General features: G+C 36.4%; 1 protein-coding gene across 2 annotated transcripts in view; it reads right to left on the bottom strand.

The window, feature by feature from the left end:
• LOC145296841 (receptor-type tyrosine-protein phosphatase alpha-like) overlaps positions 1-22834 on the bottom strand; it is a 978869-nt gene that overhangs the window by 712974 nt on the left and 243061 nt on the right. The gene's annotated exons all lie outside the window — the stretch shown is intronic.

Genomic DNA, 22834 nt, shown 5'->3' with positions numbered 1-22834 from the left:
TACATAGAATCCACAGCCAAATTTCCATATCTTAATGAAAAGAGCATGGAGCTTTTAACCAACCATGTTTATACATCTCTGACAGAGTAGGATCCTTTGGGGCCAGTGATTTGCCAGATGAAATCTGCATGATAATTTCCAATACCTTCTGATCATTAGGTTCAAATGATAATTCAAGAATGAAATAATTCAAGATAATTCACACTTTTGCAGAATCAACAAAATAGTTTCATTATCAATGCTTGATGTAGTGTTTAACAGTTTTAAAGTGTTCCTTCCAAAGATTCAAAATGGTCAACTTATTTGTCAGAAGAGTTTCAGTTACCATCAGCTGTACTTCTGAGGATCAAATAGAAGTTTTTTCTGTCTAAAACTTCTAGAAGCTCAGTGGTTGTTGCAGATAACTAATGTTTGTTCATGGCTCAAAGTAAGCTGGATCTGACTTTTACTCTCTTATTTTACCCCCACCATTCCTCCCAAGGCATAGCTCTCTCAGACAAAATAGATGCCACAATGAAATAAGCAACCTATCAAACCATTATAGATACAATCCTGTCAACTCATCATGTATATGTATCAGGCTAAAATGCTCAGTGTTACGCAATTCTGATTAGTATGATACAAAGATTTTCAACCTATCGTTTGAATCTTCAAAATTTCTGAGAGGTACGGCCATTGACTCAGTACCAACAGGGTTTAGCAATGATGGATGGGAGAATTGTGGTGGCCAAATCTCTCAAAGGAAGAGTACTACGCTATTTACACTCAACCCACCAGGTTGTGACTTGCATGAAAGCTTGTGCCAATGACTTGATATGAATGTATCCATACACAAACAGTATAAGTGTGGCAGTCCTCATTTTTCATATTTAATTCTCAGTATGAAAGCAATACAGACCAATAAGTTATGATGCTGTTAAGTATTTAAAGAAAATTCAGGTTAAAAATTAAAAAAAAAAAAAAAAAAATCTAAACATTTTCTTATTTAAAAATGCCAAAGGGAGGGCAATTAACAAAATAAAAATGATAGTAAAAAAACATCCCCTTGCAATGCTTGGTAGGTACAGTATGGAACAGGGCCAACTTGTATGAAAAAAAGAAGTACAACTAGCAAAAGGTATTTTTGCTGTTGAATTTCAAATGAAGTCACAGTATGAAGTTATGAGCTGAAGATAGATAGATGATGATTATTATTAATTTGGGATTTGTTTTGTTTTTTTATTTTAAAATTGCAATTTCAATTAAGCTTATTTTGAAATAAACATCACTTTATTTTAATCAAAAAGAAATTCTGTAATTAGATTTAAAAATAATTTTTCTGATGATATCCTTTTTTATTTTCTGTCTTCATTTTTGAAAAATTAGCTGAAAATTTGGTTTGATATTGGAAAGAAAATCGAACCTATAAAAAAAAAAAAAGGTTTTAAAGCAGTTCTATTGATTCTTATGAAATTCAAAACTTGGTAATAAGCAGCATTTTTGTGCAAAGTAATTTAAGAATTTAAGTGCTTTGAAAATTCATGTTAGTGCAAATTCAGTTTTGTCTGGTAGAGAAAGACTGGTGGAACTGTGAGAATTAACTCGATATTTATGATCAAATAAATCTGTAATAGAAGTGGGACTAACATGTAACCACTAATTAAGAGAATGAAATAAGCTTAAGATTTGACTACTTAAAATCAGAGTTATTTTGATTTTTAACTGGGCACACAGAATTAAAGAATTGTCTTTTATGTAACAAAATGATAAAAGATCAGTAAGTCATTTCATTACATATCAATCTGGAACAGCAAAAACTCAAATAGTCCTGTCAAAATACCATTGCCAGATTTTTTTTTTTTTTTTTTTTTTTGCGGTTTACTATACATTATACTAAAAGTGGGACAAAATTTGAGCATAGGAAAGTTTCAAATTCCAAAGTTGAACATTTTCAATTTATGAGTCATTTTCCATTACATTTTAAATCTCTAACTCACTCAGTTTTCATAATAAACCAATAAATGCTGCATTTCTACCCATGTTTTTAGGGTCAATCTTTCACATGAAATGGTTTGCCAGTGATGTCGAATCCTCCTTTATACCATATCTATGGTTAACCCCCCCCCCCGATTCACATAAGTCATAATGTTTCTTCAAAGTTGTTTACAATTCTTCCTCCTCATCCTCATCATCTATGACTGGAGCACTTTTCACATTGTCACAGTTGCCATGTTGGCAATGCTCACATGCACTGGTACATTCTAGTTCATGATTTCTGCAGACACACCTTAGGATATTGCATCCTTTCAAACAGTTGCAATGAATCATCTGAATCAGTTCATCTGGAGCAGGAATTTTGTTTGTCATCAATGGAACAAGTTTGTCCCCTTTTACTTTCCATCCCCATTCAGATGATGCCATTTCATCACTATATCTCATCCACTCCATAACCTGTTAGTAAGTTTGCAGAGAATGAACTCTACAGGCAGAGCCAATTGGAGAGAGTCGTTCTGGCGTGACTAACATTTTACCTTTTTTGCAGAACATATTGTATCTAATCGACACCAGTGAGTCCTGATCTTCATTGCCTCAGAACCACTGATTTCCACAACATCTTGCATCCACACCCGGCAATACCGAGCACCTCTTCTGCATTACAAGTTCGAGCCAGCCTGCCTACTACCACTTTTTTTAACAACACCTCTTTCGACACGGGCTACCTACTGTTGTTTTCATCTCCCCCTATTACCGCTTTTATTTTGGTGCGTGTGGGTGGGTGGGGGTGGGGTTCTTATACCAACTACACACACCCGGGCAATGCCAGCACCCCAACTAGTTCATTATACAAAGGGCAAAAATCTGTGTTTGTTTGTATATCTGCTAAAAACTATTGACAGACGCATTAACCAATGACAAAATTGGTATTATTACTAAGATCCATCTCTCAGAAAAAAATTGCAAAAAGTTGGCCAAAATAATTAATTCTGTCTGGGTGAACTCACCGGTTTTTTGGTATGGGGAGGGGGGGTAGATATTTTCAAAAACATCCAATGTAATCTCTATATAATTTTAAACATATTCAATGTATTTATGTACATTTGTAAAAAATACTGACTAATGTCACCAGAAATGACGTCAGCTCTCTTTAATGGCAATTATTTATACTTCCAAAAGAGACTGGTTTGACGTGTTTCTTCACTCTAATACCGAAAGAAGTACTGATTTTCATGTTAAAAATGGTACCTACCTGATTATTGCATCTCAAATATTAATATATCCAAGAATCATAAGAAACAATAAAGAAAAAATTTATCATTGGAAAAAAAAATATATATATATAATATATATATATATATATATATATATATATATATATATATAGCAATACACACGGACGATAAAATGCTTTGGATAATTTAATTTATAAAATGCTTTGGATAATTAATTGAAAGTAATGCAATAAATCTGTCAATTTTTAGTCTACAGATTCGAAATTTTATATACAGGGTACTGAGATTTGGGAAAATCTATGTGATTGGTTTTCGGACAGAAATTTGGCTGTTAAGGGGTCAAAGTTCAACGATTTGAACTTTGAGAACTCTACCAAACTCCTCCAAAATTTTTGGGTCTAAACACTTGAACTTTTAGATATAGGTTCTTTGGATATGGATCTAACTCAATAATAATAGGGGTCGAAGTTAAAAAAAATTGCCTGTTTTTGGGGGTTTTTTTTGCTCAGCATACACCTCCAAACACCCGGGCAACGCCGGGCACCCATGCTAGTATATCTATAAAAGTGAACATGTCTGTGCATCTGTGTGTGTACATTTCCCTACGCAATAACTGTCAATTTTAAGTCTACAGACTCGAAATTTGGGTCGAAGTTAAAAAAATTGACCGCATTTTTTTATTTTATTTTTTGCTCAACATACATCTCCAAATACCTGGGCAATGCCGGGCACCCATGCTAGTAAACTAGAAAGTTTAATGAAATAATTTATCACTCAGACAAGAAATGTAACTGAAAATAAAAACCAAATTTATCGAAAATTTGTGAACGATTTGTCAGCTTTTGCAAAAAGTGTTTTTTTTTTTCATATTTAAATAAGTGGGCAAAAAATACTTAAGCTTTCCAAACATCACGTTTTCTATTAATGACGTCATTTGTTTTAAACGAAATTTATTTTTGTCTGTTTGTTGTAATACTTGTTAAGTTTCACAAGCCTCATTTACGTAAGTTTACATATTTAAAAGTAATGTCCAAAATCTAAGGCATAACATTTTCAAAAGCCAATAATTATGACCCACTACTAACTGTAAATATGGGTGTCAAACGCCCTCTTAAAAACTAAAACTCTCTTAATCCTACCTTTAACTCTAGATACGAGTGGCAAGCCACCTCCTCCTCCTCCTCCTAAAACCTTCTTTAACTCTAACAATAACGCTAAGTCCAAGTTCCTTGGTAAGCTACATATAAGTATCTAAAAAAAATTTTAAAAACAAAAAAACAGATCCTTAAGTGCACCATTTATCACCCATAAAAAAATAAATTGGTCAACTGTCCTAAAACGCTAGAATGGTCTCGAAATTGTGAATTATTTTACATTAAATTTATGTGAAACTAACCCTCACTCTAAATTCTAAAATTGTTTTTGTTTTGTTTCTATCAAGTCTTGAAGGTGTTCACACATAATTTTCCTTAGCTTTATCATTAACCCAAATTCAAAGTGGCAACCTTCCCATCCTCTCATAATTGCACAAAGACCCTCTTAAAATCACACATAATCGTCTTTTCGATAAAAAAGGGAGGGGCACACAGGATGTATCTCCTATAGAAAAAATAGATAGTTAACTACCCTAAAACACTAGAATGGCTCATGTAAAATGATTCCCCATTTAATTGTCTACAAAGATAAAATCGTATATTTTGGAGATGTGATCAGATGGGTTAACGGAATAATATGAAAGAAATATTGCAATATATTTATTTTTAAAGTCCTAGATTTCGATTTCAGATATTTGTATATATAATGCAATTACAATTCAGCTTTGAGTTTTCTAACTTCTCTTCTTTTAATGAATACATGGTATTTTTAAGGAATTGCAGCATATTTATGTGCATTTACTGCAGATTAATTTCTGGAGATTTTCAGTAGCATATTCTAATTCCTAGCACAAAAATACTCTTATTATTTACCAAAATTTCATTGCTTAATCTTGTGTTTTAACAAAGATATGACATTTTTACTGAAAAAGTAGTGTAAAAAATGTGACATAATGCATGTGGAAAAATATCCAAACGCAAGGCACAAAAATAGTCATTACTTCTTTAATTTTAATCGGATTTTAAAAATTTTAAAAGATTCAAGCTCTTTCTATATATACCAATATTGAAATATTTTAAGCCATTTCAATTTTTTCATGTGTATTGCTATATATATATATATATATATATATATATATATATATATATCGCAGATACTGGTTCAAAGTATTTCTTCACTATAATATCAGAAGAAATACTTCTTTTCAAGCAAAAAAATGGTACCTACGTAATTCTTGAGTCTCAAATAGTAATCACAAGAAATGATAGAGTAGAAAAACATGACTGAAAAAATGTACTGATAAGGCGAACTAAATACAGTTGCTATGTTTTAAAATCAAACAATGGATTTTAGTATCAGTTAAAACTGCCGAGTCATTATACCGGAAATGACATCATTTCACTAAAACTTGACTGGCCATTTTCTTTAGCATTTGTTCAAATATGATATTCTAACTGTTTATTGGGAGAGAAAAAATCGCTTTATGCAAAGAACAGATATTACACTTTGATCTTAGCCAAAAGACCAAACATTATTATATAGCGTAATTTCCTCCCAAACATTATTTTCTCCTATTAAAATAAATGCATAAAAAATCTTTATGATTTTATAATCTTTATGAGATTAACAGTAGATATCATATTCCAAAAATCACATGGAAAACTGCTGATTCCAAAAATCAGTTAAATGGATCAAGTGTATGCTGAGGGCTTATTTGACTTTCTGAGAATAACGTAAATAGATCAAGTATTGCTGAGTTCTTATTTGCGTCCGTAATGTGCTAAAACTAAATTATTCTTAATATGTTACTATTATGGAACACGGACCATGCGGAAATAAAAACATTATTATTTAGAAAACCATCCTACATATTGGGAGAAGGGATTTTTTTTTAAACTCTTCTGTACTTTCACTACATTGGGAATGGCGGATGGATTGTTTTGTAACTTTTCTGTATTTTAACCTAACGATTTAATAATTATCAATATGGGGAAGGGGGTAATACATTTACTATTATGGCATATGGACCATGCTGAAAAAAAAAACGTTATTATTTAGAAAGCCATTCTTAATATTAGGAGAGGAGGGATTATAATTATCAATATGGGAAGGCAGATCATATTTTTCTGTTATGGGATACGGTTCATGCTGATAGAAAATTATTATTTATAAAGTCATCTATATATCTAATCTATATATATAAAAGCGAAAATGTGTGTATGTATGTATGTGTGTATGTACGTGTTTGCATGTCCGCCAAAAACTTTCGACAGAAAGAACAAAAATTCACAAATTAAGTATCATATTAAAGCCCGACCCTCCAGACGAGAAATATCGAATTTTTGGCCCAAAAGGACCATTCTAAGTGTATTAGTAGAACGTTTTTCTGCAGGCGGGGGGGGGGGGCAAAAAAAGTGATATTTTTTTCGTTTTTCCTATGTATTTATGTACTAATAAAGTAATCATCTAATGATCTTTATACGTATTTGAAAAACGCTGACTCATGTCACGTGATCTGACTCAGCAAGCTGTAATGGCGGTCTGTATATACAAACATTGCATATAAGATATTTATCGGTAAAAAAGGCAACAATCATACAAATTAAAATATTAACTTACACATTATGCAAACGTTACCAAAGTTATTAGCAGGTAAAAAATAGTTAGATACGATAGTTAAACGAAAAAATAACAAGCCAAAAATGTGAAGTAAAAAAATATGCTTAAAAAATATTAACGATCGATGTTTTTACAAAAAAACAAAGCCAAACGCCATTTTCTTTTTTAGTAACACTATTTCTCTTTAGAGTAAGGAAAACGAAGAGAGAGAGAGAGAGGGGGGGGAGAGAGAGACGCACGCACACACACACACACACACAGAAAGAGAGAGATGTCTAAACAGGAAACGAGATTAGTTTTACTGTTTTAAAATGTAAACAATGCATCTAAATCTAAAACATTACATATACGAAATGTGAGTGAATGGATTTGATCACATCCCAGGCATAAATCCTCTTTATTTTCGAGTAACGTTTGTTTCTCTACAACTTGAGATCCCAGGTATAACCTCCCCCTTATTTTCTTAGTGGGAGGGGGGGCCCAAAGAAAAGACCGCTTGGATTCTAAGAACAGACTTTGATCTTAGCCAAAAGACCAAGTAACCGTCTTATACAGCTTAATTTTCTACCGAGCATTATCTTCTATTATAAAAAGATGCATAATTTATATTTATCGATTACTAAATTGAGACAAGATGTCATATTCCAAAAATCACATCTGAACGAAAAACATTATTATTTAGAAGGCCATCCTTATTTTCGAGTGACGTTTGTTTCTCTAAAGCTTGACATGCAAACCATGACCTCCTCCTTATTTTCTTAGTGGGTGTGAAAGATGAAACCGCTTGAATTCTAAGAACAGGTACTACACTTTGATCTTAGCCAAAAGTCCAAGTAAAAAAAAAAATGCATATTATATATTTATCGTATATTATATTGAGACAAGATGTCAAACATCACACATCGCTAAACTGTTACATGATAAGGGCTGTCCCCTTTTCATGTAAGTATAAAAATAGAGAGTTTAGTTAAAATGAAAATGAAATAGCAATAGACGAAATTCGAACCTTGTAATTTAGGTTTAGAAATAGATTACGTGTGAGAATTTAAAAATGTAAAACAAACGTTTGTTTAGAATAGAAATAAAATATTTCAAGAAAAGAATGTGAACTGTCAAGTTTGTTATGAAATTTTAAATTGAAAGAATGCAGCTTATAAGATAATGTTTTTAACATATTGGAAAAATAGGTTACTGAGTATAGGAAAAGTTTTGGACACGCATGTCCAGAACACGTGAAAGAAGGCACATGTTTTAACATGTGTATGACGTCACGGAAAATAGAAAGTTCTAGGGATAGAGAAAAAACTTGAGAGTAAAAAGAAGTCAGTCAGTGAGAAACTCAGAGAGAGTCTGGAGTTTGGAATTCGACGTCTAGAAGCGAGACGATCACTTTGAAACTAAAATGTGAAGCTTTGAATTCTTGATGATGGAAATCACGGCCGGTCGTGTGAAGAATAAACCATCATGTGTTTTTTGTAAAACGTCGTCTTGTCTTATGATTCTTACAAAAAGGTAAAGTGAAAATTGTATTATATATCTGTGTTATAAAATGTCTTTACATACACGTCTCGACATCTCATGTCTACACAATGTCTGAACAGTGAACACTGTCTCCTCACTCTGAGAGCTTCTTCCCCTTCTTCTTCCAGAAACACAATTAAGGAATGAACATTTAATATATAGGAATCGTTATAAACGAACAATCTCTCTAAGTCTCTCACAACATTCCTCTCTAGAACTCTTACAACAACATCTCTCTCTCGGAGTCTTTCTAAGCATCACCTCTAATAAGACTCTTTCTAAGATAATCTCTCTAAGATACAACAACAAGACTCATCTCACTTAAGACTCATATCCTTTATAACATGAAAACAAAAGAACATACATTATCCTTACTAATAAAGAACACATTGAAATGTATAACTATATAACAAAACTGCTGATTCCAAATTCTGAAATAAAACCATTATTATTCAGAAAGCCATTCTTAGTATTGGGAGGTTATGTTTTTATATAATCTTCAGTTAAGGAGGAAGGGTTTTAAGGAATTCATATAAAAGTATTATGTACTAGCAGATTACCCGACGTAGTTGAAAATACATTGAATGTTTTCTAGCAGAATACCCAGCGTTGCCTACGATCGGATAAGATTGGTTGATATATGTATTAGCCTAATACCCAGCGTCGCCCGGGATTGTATTACATAGTTGGATATATGAAATAGCAGAATACCCGGCATAACCCGGGATGGATAAAATTGGTGTATATGTACTAGCAGAATATCCAGCGTTGCCCGGGGTTGTATGACATAGCACTAGCATGATATATGTACTAGCAGATTACCCGGCATGGACTGGGATTGGATAAAATTCATGGAATTTTTCCTAGCAGATCAATCGGCGTCGCCTGGTATTTGAAAAAATTAGTTAATATATGTACTAGCCAAATACTCAGCGTCACTCGGGATTGGATTACATATGGGATATATGTACTAGCAAAATATCCGGCATAGCCTGGGATTGGATGAAGTAGGTGTATATGTACTAGCAGAACAGCCGGCGTTGCCCAGGATTGTATGACATAGGTGGATATGTACTAGCAGAATACACAGCGTTGCCTGGGATTGCATGACATAGGTGAAGTATAGGTCCGTTTCGATAATTTTGAAGGTGCTTGTGCAGTATAGGTCCTATTCGACAATTTTTAAAGTTCTTGTGCAGTATAAGTCCGATTTGACAATTTTTAAAGTCCTTGTGCAGTATAAGTCCGATTTGACAATTTTTAAGGTCCTTGTGCAGTATAGGTCCAATTTGACAATATTGAAGGTGCTTGTGCAGCATAGGTCCGATTTGATCATTTTGAAGCTGCTTGTGCAGTATAGGTCCGATTTGACCATTTTGAAGGTGCTTGTGCAGATAAGGTCCAATTTGACCATTCTGAAGGTGCTTGTGCAGATAAGGTCCAATTTGACCATTTTAAAGGTGCTTGTGCAGCATAGGTCAGATTTGACCATTTTGAAGGTGCTTGTGCAGTACAGGTCCAATTTGAAAAATTTTAAGGTACTTGTGTAGTATAGGTCGGATTTGAAAAATTCTGAAGGTGCTTGTGCAAGAAAAGGTTCGATTTGAAAAATTTTGTAAGGAGCTTCTGCCATATAGGTTCGATTTGACAATTTTTGAGGTGCTTGTGCCGTACAGGTCCGATTTGACAATTTCTACGGTGCTTGTTCAGTATAAGTCCGATTTGAAAAACTTTGAAGGTGCTTGTGCAGTATAGTTTCAATTTGAAAAATTTTGAAGGTGCTTGTGCAGTATAGGTCCGATTTGAAAAATTTTAAGGTGTAATGAATGTAGGTCCGATTTGACAATTTTGAAGGCGCGTATCCAGTATAGATCCGATTTGATAATTTTGAAGGTCTTTATTCAGTATATGTCCGATTGGAAAAATTTTAAGGTGCTTGTGCAGTATAGGTCCGATTTCAAAAATTTTGAAGGCGCTTGTGCGGTATAGGTCCGATTTAAAAATTTTTGAAGATGCCTGTGCAATTTAAGTCCGATTTGAAAAATTTTAAGTTGCTTGTGCAGTATAGGTCGGATTTGAAAAATTTTTAAGGTGCTTGTTCAGTATAGGTCCGATTTGAAAAATTTTGAAGGTGCTTGTGCAGTATAGGTCCGATTTGAAAAATTTTGAAGGTGCTTGTGCAGTATAGGTTCGATTTGAAAAATTTTGAAGGAGCCTGTGCCATATAGGTCGGATTTGACAATTTTCGAGGTGCTTGTGCCGTATAGGTCGGATTTGACAATTTCAAAGGTGCTTTTGCAGTATAGGTCGGATTTGATAATTTCGAAGGTGCTTGTGCAGTATAGGTCCGATTAAAAAAATTTTGAAGGTTTTTGTGCAGTATAAGTCCGGTTTTATAATTTTGAAGGTTCTTGTGCATGCAGTATAGTTCGATTTGAAAAATTTTGAAAGTTCTTGTGCAGTATAGGTCCGATTTGAAAAATTTTGAAAGTTCTTGTGCAGTATAGGTCCAATTTGAAAAATTTTAAGGAGCTTGTGCAGTATAGGTCCGATATGAAAAATTTTAAGGTGCTTGTGCTTTATAGGTCCGATTTAAAAAATTTTGAAGGTGTTTGTGCAGTATAGGTCTAATTTGAAAAATTTTGAAGGTACTTGTGCAGTATAGTTCCTATTTGACAAAATTGAAGGTCCTTGTGCAGTATAGGTTCGATTTGATAATTTTGAAGTTGCTTGTACAATATAGGTCCAATTTGACCATTTTGAAGGTGCTTGTGCAGTATAGGTCAGATTTGACCATTTTGAAGGTGCTTGTACAGTATAAGTTTGATTTGACAATTTTGAATGTGCTTGTGCAGTATAGGTCCGATTTGACAATATTGAAATACCTTTTGCAGTATAGGTCCGATTTGATAATTTTGAAGGTGCTTGTGCAGTATAGGTTCAATTTGACAATTGGGAAGGTGCTTGTTCAGTATAGGTCTGATTTGACAATTTTGAAGGTGCTTGTGCAATATAGGTCCGATTTGAAAAATTTTAAGGTGCTTGCGCAGTATAATTCCGATTTGAACAATTTTAAAAGTGCTTGTGCAGTATAGGTCTTATTTGATATTGTGAAAGTGCTTGTGTAGTATAGTCCCGACTCGACAATTGTGAAAGTGCTTGTGCAGTATGGGTCTGACTTGACAATTCTGAAGCTCCTTCTGCACTACAGGTTTAATTTGACAATTTTGAAGATGGGTTACTACTTGGGAATACCAAATGCTTCAGTTAAGCAACATTGTCTTGGTTATTATCAGATGGGTAACTACTTGGAAATACCAAATGCTTTATGTAGATCACCAAAGGTAAGCAACATTGTCTCGGTCATTATCAGATAGGTGACTACTTGGGAATACAAAATGCTTTCTATAGATCTCTAAAGTATAGCAGCATTGTCTTGGTCATTAACAAATGGGTGACTACTTGAAAATACAAAATGGTTTATGTAGATTACCAAAGTAAAGCAACATTGTATTGGTGATTATCAGATGGGTGACTATTTGGGAATAACAAATGCTTCATGCAGATCACCAAAGTTAAGCAACTTTGTCTTGGTTATTATCAGATGGGTGACTACTTGGGAGTACCAAATTCTTTATGTAGATCACCAAAGTTAAGCAACATTGTCTTTGTCATTATCAGATTCGTGACTACTTGGGAATACCAAATGCTTTGTGTAGATCATCAATGCTAAGCAACAACGAGCTTGGTCATTTAAGATGGGTGACTACTTTGGAATACAAAATGCTTTATGTAGATCACTAAAGTTAAGCTACAATGAGCTTTGTCATTATCAGAGGGGTGACTACTAGGGAATACAAAATTCTTAAAGTAGATAACAAAAGTTCAGCAACAATTAGCTTGGTCAATATTTGATGGGTGACAATTGGTATACAAAATTCTTTATGTAGATCATTGTCTTGGTTATTCTCAAATGAGTGACTACTTAAGAATACAAAATGCTTTATGTAGATTAGAAACGTTAAGCAATAATGAGCCTGGCCAGATCACTAAAGTTAAGCAACAATGTGTCAGGTCATTATTAGATGTGTGGCTACTTAGGAATACAAAATGCTTTATGTAGATCACCAAAGTTAAGCAACAATGAACTTGGTCATTATCAGATGGGTAACTACTTGGGAATATTTCATGTATATTTTTTAACAGTATGGTGAGGGATATGAAGACAGTCCTGGAAATCGCAGAAACCGTTTGCGAGTAAACATGACTATTGATTGGTGTGTTTGTAATGTAAAAATGATGAATTGCGACTTATTTGATTAGTGTTTTTGCAATGAAATAAACAGCCTAATGAATGTGTCCAAGTTATTTTTTTAGTAAGAGAGGAGAGCAATTATGTGGGTTTTTACTGTTATCATCCGGGAATTATGTGACGGTTGTAGTGGGGGGGGGGGTAGAAAGAAGAATGATTATTATTATTATTATTAATTATTATTGTTAATTTTAAACAAGTTCTTGAGTTCTCTTTTGGAGAGAGTAATGTCTGTTTTGGGGTTACAAAGCAATGCCCCACAATGTCATATTCCAAAAATATAGAATATCATTGGAATCATATTCCAGAAAAGACATAATTTCTCTTACTATTATGTTGTTGGTATATGGGAAGGAATAATTACATTAATATTGAAATTTGTGGTAAAGTAAAAGTTGCCTAATAACAATCCGTGTCAATGCATTTCTATACTTACTAGGAAAACCGTTTCAGTTATGTTCCAGAAATGATATCATTTCACTTAAAAATATGGCATCGGTAGTCGGGAGGAATAGAACACAGTAATGTGGAATTTTGTAGTGAAGCAAGGGTTGTCTAATCACTAAACTTAACACAGTTGTGTATTTGTTTGTAAAACCTACTGAGTAATCTTAAGAAAATGAAGTATTTTTCAAAAAAAATTTGGTATCGGTAGTGGGGAATTAAAATGAAACAGAGTAATGCGGAATTTGATAATGAAGCAAGGGTTGTCTAATCATTAACTGTGTCAATGTATTTATGCATTAATTAAAAAATCCTACGGAGACATTGTTAAAAAATGTCATAATTTTTTTTACAATTTTAGTGCCAATAGTGACGAAGGAAAAAAACAGTAATATTGAAATTTATGATGACACAATGGTTGCCTAATTCTTAACCAAGATGAGGTATTTATGTACTAATTTGGAAAGTCTAATGATCTACTTTCTAAAAATTGTTTCAGTTTTCTTAAAATTATGGTAGCCTTGGTGGTAAGAGAAATTATTTAACTTGTTGTACAGTACTTGTCGATAGTATGTGAAATTGTTTTATGTATGTTTTTTAATTACCTGTCTGGGGGTAGGTAAAATTATTTTAAATATGTTGTATATTACCCATCCCCGCAAAGGAAACATTATTTCATATATATAGTATAAATTACTTATCCTAGATAAGGTACAATTATTTGATACGTATAATACCCGTCCTAGGGTAGGTAAAATATTCTTTTGCTCAAAAAAGCTAATAATACATAGACATTAAAAATTCCTCTATCTGAAGAATAACAAATATGTTCAAACTCAACTTCAATTTCTCATTGTTTACCGAGCAATGCCGGGTAGCCCCGATAGTCTAATATATAAAAGCGAAAATGTGTGTATGTGAGTATGTTTGTATGTCTGCTAAAAATTTTGACAGACACAAAAAAAAAACTCACAAATTTGGTATCATATTAAAGCTCAACTCTCCGGACGACAAATACTGAATTTTTGGCTCAAACCATCAACTGTAAGTTGATCAGCTGGGCATTTATCTGCAGGAGGGTCAGCCCAAAAATGTGACATTTTTACGTTAAACATTACATAATTCTTATCATTTTAAATCGATTCTAATGATATTTATAAGTATTTAAAAAAAACGCTGAATCATGTCACATGATCTTGACATCAGCAAGCTGTAATGGCGACGTTTATATTAAGAGACTCTTTATGGTTAGTATCGCACAAATTAAAGGATTAACTGTCAGTATTGTACAAATTAAAATATTAACTTACACGTCATGAAAATGTTTCCAACGTGATTATAGGGTTAAAAATACGAGAGTATAATGAAAAATGTCAAGCAAAAATGATAAGGGGGGGAAAAAAATTAAGCTTAAAAATATTCACCGATTACAAGATCGATCGTTATCTTTACACTAAAAAAATAAACAGCCATTTTCTTTTTAGTATTATTAACACATGACCTTCTACCTCTGTTAAACTGGAGGGGGGGTGACGGATGAGGCCCCTTGAATTAGCTAAAATTACTTGTAGAATCGATGTTACATTTCTTTCACTAAACATTTAATTTCCAGGGAACGTTTGTTTCTCTAAAGCTCAACTCCCAACCGTAGCCTCATCCTCATTTCCGAGTAGCGTTTATTTCTCTAAAGCTCGACCTCCAAAGCATAGCCTTCTCCTCATTTCCGCGTGACATTTGTTTTCTCTAAAGCTCGACCTCCCAGGCATAGCCTGCACCTCATTTCCAAGTGATGTTTGTTTCTCTAAAGCTCGACCTCCCAGGGGTAGCCTCCTCCACATTTCAGAGTGACGTTCGTTTCTCTAAAGCTTGACCTCCCAGGCGTAGCCTCCTCCTCATTTCCGAGTGATGTTTGTTTCACTATGTACTTGCAGATTACCCGGCACTGCTTGGGATTGGATACAATTCATGGAATGTTTCCTAGCAGAACACTCGGCGTTGCCTGGGATCGGAAAAAATATGTTGATATATGTACTAGCCAAATATCCGGCATTGGATTATATAGGTGGATATATGTACTAGCCAAAAATTGATTGATATATGTACTAGCCTGGTATTGTTTACATCGGTGGATATATGTACTAGCAGAATACCATGCGTAGCCTGGGATTGGATAAAATAGGTGTATATGTACTAGCAGAATACCTAGCGTCGCTCGGGATTGTATGACTTAGGTGGATATATATACTAGTAGATTACCCGTCATGGCCTCGGATTGGATAAAATTCATGGAATGTTTCCTAGCAGAATACTTGGCATTCTCTGGGATCGGAAAAAATTGGTTGATATATGTACTAGACAAATACCCGGCGTCGCCTGCGATTGGATTACATAGGTGGATATATGTACTAACAGAATACACGGCATAGCCTGGGATTTGATAAAATAGGTGTCTATGTACTAGCAGAATACCTGGCGTCACCCAGGATTGTATGACACAGGAGGATATATGTACTAGCAGATTATCCGTCATCACCTGGGATTGGATAAATTCATGGAATGTTTCCTAGCAGAACACTCGTGGTCGCCTGGGATTGAAAAAGTTGGTTGATATATGTACTAGCAAAATACCCAGCATCACCCGGTATTGGATGATATAGGTAGATATATGTATTAGAAGAATAACTGGCATAGACTGGGATTGGATGAAATAGGTGTATATGTACTAGCAGAATACCCGGCGTCACCCGGGATTGGATGACATAGGTGGATATATGTACTAGAAGATTACCTGACATGGCCCGGGATTGGATAAAATTCATGGAATGTTTCCTTGTAGAACACTCGGGGTCGCATGGGATTGGAAAAAATTGGTTGATATATGTACTAGCAAAATACCCGGCGTTGCCCGGGATTTGATGACATAGAAGGATACATGTACTAGCAGATTACCTGGCATGGCCCTGGATTGAATGAAGTAGGGGGAATCTTTCCTAGCCAAATACCCGGCGTTGCCTGGGAGCAGGTAAGATTAGTTGATATATGTACTAGCAAAATACCCGGCATCGCCCCGAATATAGGTGGATATATGTACAACCAGAATACAATGCGTAGCCCGGGATTGGATGAAATAGGTGTATATGTACTAGCAGAATACCAAGAGTCGCACGGGATTTTATTACATAGGTGGATATATGTACTAGCAGATTACCCTGCATCGCCGGGATTGGATAAAATTCATGGAATGTTTCCTAGTAAAACACTTGCCGTTGCCTGGGATTAGAAAAAATTTGTTGGTATATGTACTAGAAAATACCTGGTGTCGCTTAGGATATGATGACATAAGTGGATATATGTACTAGTAGAATACTTGGCATAGCCCGGGATTGGATGAAATAGCTGTATATGTACTGGCAAATTACCTGGTGTCGCCCGGGATTGGATTACATAGGTGGATATATGTACTAGCAAATTACCCGGCATAGCCCAGGGTTGGATGAAATAGATGGAGTGTTTCCTAGCAGAATACCCGGCCTCACCTGAGATCAGATAAGATTGGTTGATATATGTACTAGCGAAATACCCAGGATTGCCCGGGATTGGATGACATGGGTGGATATATGCGCTAGCAGAATACCCGGCATATCCTGGGATCAGATGAGATTGGTTGATATATGTACTAGCAGAATATTCGGCATACCCCAGGATTGGAGGAAGTAGGTGGAATGTTTCCTAGCTGAATACCCAGCATCGCCTGGGATCGGATAAGATCGGTTGATATATGTACTAGCAAAATACCTGTCATTTCCTGGGATTGAATGATATAGATTGATATATGTGCTAGCAGAATAAAAAGCATAGCCAGGTATTTTTTTTTCACACTTTAATTTACAACTTTCCCTCAAGGCTTCGGGTTCGATCTTCATACTTACCTACCAAAACTTTTTATTATTTTAACTCCCCCCCCCTCCCGGAGTTTTGATTTACCTAAAACCACACACACCTCCAAAAACCCGGGCAATGCCGGGTATCCCTCGCTAGTCTCTATATATAAAAGCGAAAATGTGTGTATGTATGCGTGTATGTTTGTGTGTCTGCTAAAAACTTTCGACAGACAGAACAAAAATTCACAAACTTGGTCTCATATGAAAGTCCCATCCTTCACCCAACAAATATCGAAGAATTGGCTAAAAACGTTAATTTTTTCATCCTGAAATCAACACTTTTTTACAAACAAAAAAAAACTGTCCTCTCATGACAAGATCGGTTCTACACATGCGTCAGATGACGTCATGACCTGATTTAGTTTAAATATTTGAACGTCGTGTTAGCTCAGTTGGTTAGAGCGTTGAGTCATTATCTAAACGTTTTGGGTTCGAATCCTGGTGTGAGATGTCTTCTTTTTTCTTTTTTCGATTTTTTAAATTCAAATATTGAAGCAGGGTTATTTAAGCCATTTTTCACGTAACGTTCATTTTTCTGGGTTTTTTTTTTTTTTACTTTGCTTATTCTTAGGTTTTCATTAACACCCCACCCCCACCCCTGACCTTACAAACACACACCCAAAAACACCCGGGTACCCACCGATTTTTTAAATTTTAATATCGAAACAGGATTATTTAAGCCATTTTTCACATTTTTTTTTTTTTGGGCGGGGGTTTATTTTTCACATTTTTTAAAGCAGTTTTAACTTTTGTTTTTCTGTTTCCTTTTTTGTTTTTGTTTTTTTTTTCCGATTTTTACATTTAACATCGTTCGTTTGCCTTACGTTAGTTTTTTTGTGTTTTTTTTTTTCAATGTTTTGACTACGTCCCCCCACCCCCACCCGCCCGGGTGCCCCCCGCTTAAGTTTTAACGTTCGTTTTTCTGTTTTTTTTTTTTTACTTCGCTTATTCTTAGGTTTTCATTAACACCTCTCCACCCCCCACCTCCCAACCACACACACCTCCAAACACTCGGGCAATGCCGGGTACCCTCCCCTCCCCCCACTAGTAATATCTAAAATTTGCGAACGGACATCATATCTGCATTTATTTTGATCGACTTTTATAAAATTCACGCTATTCCATCCTTTCCTATGTTTGTTGGTCTTTTTCGTATAAATAAAGTGAAACTCAATGAAGCAAAGCCGTCAGCGGTCTTTCATGCTGAGAGGTCTTGAAAGCAATAAGCATTGATCAATGTGGGAAAAAGCCTTCATATCAGACAATTGCTATTAATTTGAGAGTTCCCCCCTCTTCCAGGGGGAGCTTGGTTTCCTCAACATCGCGGGGAAACAAATAAATGAAACAGCAGAATGCTGAACTGGCCTCCAGCCAATGTTTATTTCTGCACCTGCTTGAACTCATTCACTTAGCAAGTCAACGTTTTGATTGACATGCTAAATTTAAACACTTTTCACTTCCTATGGTTTCATATAATAGCGGTAAGATGTCACATTTTCTATCACTTTCTTCTGCCTGACTACTAATACTTTTTTTTTGTGCTTAACACACACTTCTAAACACCTTGGTAATGCCGGGTATCCCTGCTAGTCGAAAATATATAAAAGCGAAAATGTGTTTGTGTGTGTGTGTGTGTGTGTGTGTTTGTATGTCTGCCAAAAACTTTCAACAGGCATAACCAAAATTGACAAATTTGGTATCATATTAAAGGTCCAACCTTCGGACGAAAAATATCGAAATTTTGGCCGCAACGGTCAATTCTAAGTTGTTCATCTGGCCAGTTTTCTGCATGGGAAAAAGCAACATTTTTTCATTTTTCCTATGTATTTTAGTAGTAATCTAATGATATTTATACATATGTGAAAAAACGATTAGTCATGTCATGTGATGTGACGTCAGCAAGCTTTAATGGCGATATTTGTATACAATACAATGTATATAATACAAGACGCTTTTATGAGTCAAATGTGAGTATCATAAAAATTAAAATATTAACTTACACGTAATGAAAATGGTACCAACGTTATTATCGGGTTAAAAATAGTAACATACGAGTATAACGAAAAATGGCAAGTAAAAATGATCAGGAAAAAAAATTATGCTTAAAAATATTTAGTGATGAGAGTAAAGCCTCGCTACGTTTACAAAACAAAAACAAACGGCCATTTTCTTTTTAGTATTAGTAACTATATGATCTCCTAATTCTGTTTAGGGGAGGTAGTGCGAAAGATGAGACTGCTTAGATTTTAAGAACAGATACTACACTTTGATCTTATTTATTTTATTGTTGTCAAAAATTGTAATTACAATAAAAAATTATAAAAAACAAAAATATCAAACAACAAAATTAGGCACAAGGCCCTATAAGAAATTGGGAGGGGGAGGGTACAGGGTCTTTGTGACTATAATGACATGAAGACTTTGTGGTCTTACTCTTGACTGGCAACATTTACCAAAATACCTCATTCACTCTGTGGAGCCTAATCTAACTAAGAACCCCAGCGTTCAGTGTAAAGAATAACATATTTACAATTTGTATAATGATTTCTGTATGTCATGTGTGCATTTTTTTTTTTTTTTTTTTTTTTTTTTGTGTGTGTGTGCATGTGTAAGAAAATAAAGTTCGATTTCATTGGCAAAAACAAAAAATAGTTCTTGAATTTATTTGGATAAAAAAGTTCGTGGAGTGGGAAAAAACCTATCAAAATGTTCATTTCAAAATAAGGAATAATAACTAATGGGTTGTTAGTAAGGCCCCCCTGTACTATTCTATGTGACTAGATCCCCCACTGTTTTCCGGGGAGCCGAAAACAAGCAGGGCATCCCTAATGGGGTTTGGGGAAGAAGCCTTAATGGAGGCGGGAGAAAATAAAGCAACGGATGGAGGGGTCGGTCGGTGACCTCTGAGTAGTGAGGGAGGATTGGGATTTATTCAAAACAAATCTGTGGCAAAGGGGAGTGGGTAGACTCAGAGGTTCTCTAGTACCAAAAATAATAATAGGAGTGGGATCTCGTTTGTACCACCAGTCAAGAGTCACTTTACTGAATTATGCTAAGGCGGGATGGGTTCCGAAGGACTCAGCACCGCCCGTGCCATGCTCATGGAGGGAACACGAATTGAAACCTGGCTCCTCGACGGATGCACAAACTAGTGCTGTGCACCCACCTCTTGTCAAAATCCACTCTGGGCAACCTCTTCCAATCGCATCTGATCTTTACTTTAAGCAAATGTTTAAAGTAAACGATCAGATCCCGATCCGGAACAGATGTCCCTTCGCGGACCAACTTGAGGCGCGTGATCCAAATGACCATGCGCGCTACTGCTAGGATCGCCAGGAAAACCAAACTTTCCTCCCTGGGGAACGGCGGCTCCATGTTGTACACAAAAGTTCCTACGTCGAGATCGAGCGGACACTCGGCATCGATGCGAGCTGTTACCCCCTCGACGTACTTTAAAAGGGGCTGTATCCGGCTGCAACTAAAAAACGTGTGCTCGATTGTTTCGGGCTCGCGTTCGTCACAGCACGGACAGAAGCGCCTGGTATGTTCTTTATACCGGAAAAGTTCGTCGAAGAGGGGCAGCGCATTTCGGACCAGTCGCCAAGTCAGGGAGAATTCCGAGTTATTCAGAATCTCCCGTCCCGGCGCCCAACACCATTGAGAACGGACAACCTTCATCGACCATCCCATCCGCCTACAAAGTGGATCCTTCGCGGTCCCCTCCACTAATTCCCGATACAGTTCCTTCCTTGGCTGATCGAGGACACTGGTCCCCGGCAAAGCTCTAAGAGCGGTCCGGCATTCGGAGAAGAACTTGGACTCCCCCTTCGGTCTACGACGACCTTCTACCGAAGGGTTGGGTTTGAGATTGGGAAATGAGTTCTCAACCACAGGGACCCAAGGAGCGTCTCCTTCAAGCGAACGACCCAGGAAAGCCAATCTCTCGGCGTTTCTGTGACACAAGAGACTGGGCTGACTCAGGCCTCCCTCGCTCGGACGTTGAACACAGACCTCTCTGCAGACATAGTGCTTACCCTCGTTCCACAAAAGTGAATCGAGGCGCCCTTGTAAGCAGGTTAGGCGTTCTGCAGGGAGAGGAAGTACAGACAAACGGTAAAGGATGAGCGGAAAGACGTATGTAGCACACGCCTCCGCCCGACCCTTCAAGGACAATTTCCTTCCAATCCAAGTCTTGACTGACGATTTGACCTTAGACTGTACTTCCGACCAATTCTTTTCCAGCTGAAGTCCCGGTCCAAACCAGACACCGAGAATACGGACCGGTCCATCGGTCCAGCTGAAAATACCTGGAAGCGAGTTTACCCCGGTCCAGGCCCCCAACCGCAGGCCAGCAGACTTGCTACGGTTGAAGATGGCCCCTGTTACTTCTTCGTATCGAGCGAGCGCCTCGACCACCGCTTGAACGTCCGTGAGGCAAGACACGAACACGGTGACGTCATCGGCGAACGCGGAAACCCTGGCTCGTGTGCCTCCAGGGAGAGCTATTCCGCGCAGGACTGGTGTAGCCGCCTCGTCCCTTAAATTGCGAAGGAGGGGTTCCAACGCCAGGACATACAACAGAGGCGACAGCGGACAACCCTGTCGCACCGACCGAGAGACAGCGAATGACTCCGATAGCTTACCGTTGATCTGCACCGCCACCGTTGGCCTGTCATACAGAACAAAGATCCACTTGCGGAAGTCCGGATTAAATCCGGCGGCCTCTAACACAGATCCTAGGAACCGATGGTCGACCCTATCGAATGCCTTGGACTGATCCAAACTGATATCGAATGCCTTGGACTGATCCAAACTGATCAGCGCGGCTTCGGCGTCGTCTTCTGTCCCCTCTATGATCGAGCGTATAGGAAAAAGACCAAGTAACCGTATTCTATAGCGTAATTTACTACCGAACATTATATCCTATTAAAAAAAGATGAATATATATTTATCGTGTCCTCAATTGAGACAAGATCTCATATTTCAAACATCACATAGCATCGCTAAACTGCTGATTCCAAATTCTGAAAGAAAAACATTATTACTTAGAAACCATTCTTAGTATTGTGAGATGTTTCTTACATTTCTATTTACACCTACAATTTCTTAATTCTTAATAGCAGGTAATTTAATAATTCTTAATATAAAAAGGGGGATAGTATTTTACTATTATGGAATACAGACCGTGCTGAAATAAAAACATTTAGAAAGCCATTCTTAGTATTGGGAGGAGATGTTTTTATATACTCCTGAGTTAAGGGGGAGGGAGATTAAAGTCAATTGAATGCTGAGACTGATACTACACTAAGGAATTCATGTTAAAGTAATATGTACTAGCAGAATACCAGGCATCGCCCGGGATTAGATGATATAGGTGGATATGTGTACAAGCAGAATACCCGGCATGGCTAAGGATTGGATGAAATAGTTGAAATGTTTCCTAGAAGAATACCCAGCATTGCCCAGGATTGGATAAGGTAAGTGGAATGTTTCCTAGCAGAATGCCCAGCGTAGCCCAGGATCGTATGAGATAGGTGGATATATGTACTAGCAAAATACCCGACGTCGCCCGGGATTCGATCACATAGGTCGATATTTGTATCAGCAGAATACCCGGCATTGCTCAGGATTGGATGAAATAGGTTGATATATATACTAGCAGAATACCCGGCATGGCCCGGGATTGAATGACA

The sequence above is a fragment of the Euprymna scolopes genome, chromosome 17 (assembly GCF_053919585.1).
Source record: "Euprymna scolopes isolate OS-2025 chromosome 17, ASM5391958v1, whole genome shotgun sequence".
In the NCBI taxonomy this organism is placed as follows: Eukaryota; Metazoa; Mollusca; class Cephalopoda; order Sepiida; family Sepiolidae; genus Euprymna; species Euprymna scolopes.
Note: the sequence above shows the minus strand (reverse complement) of the source record. Positions and strands in the feature narration are given on the sequence as shown.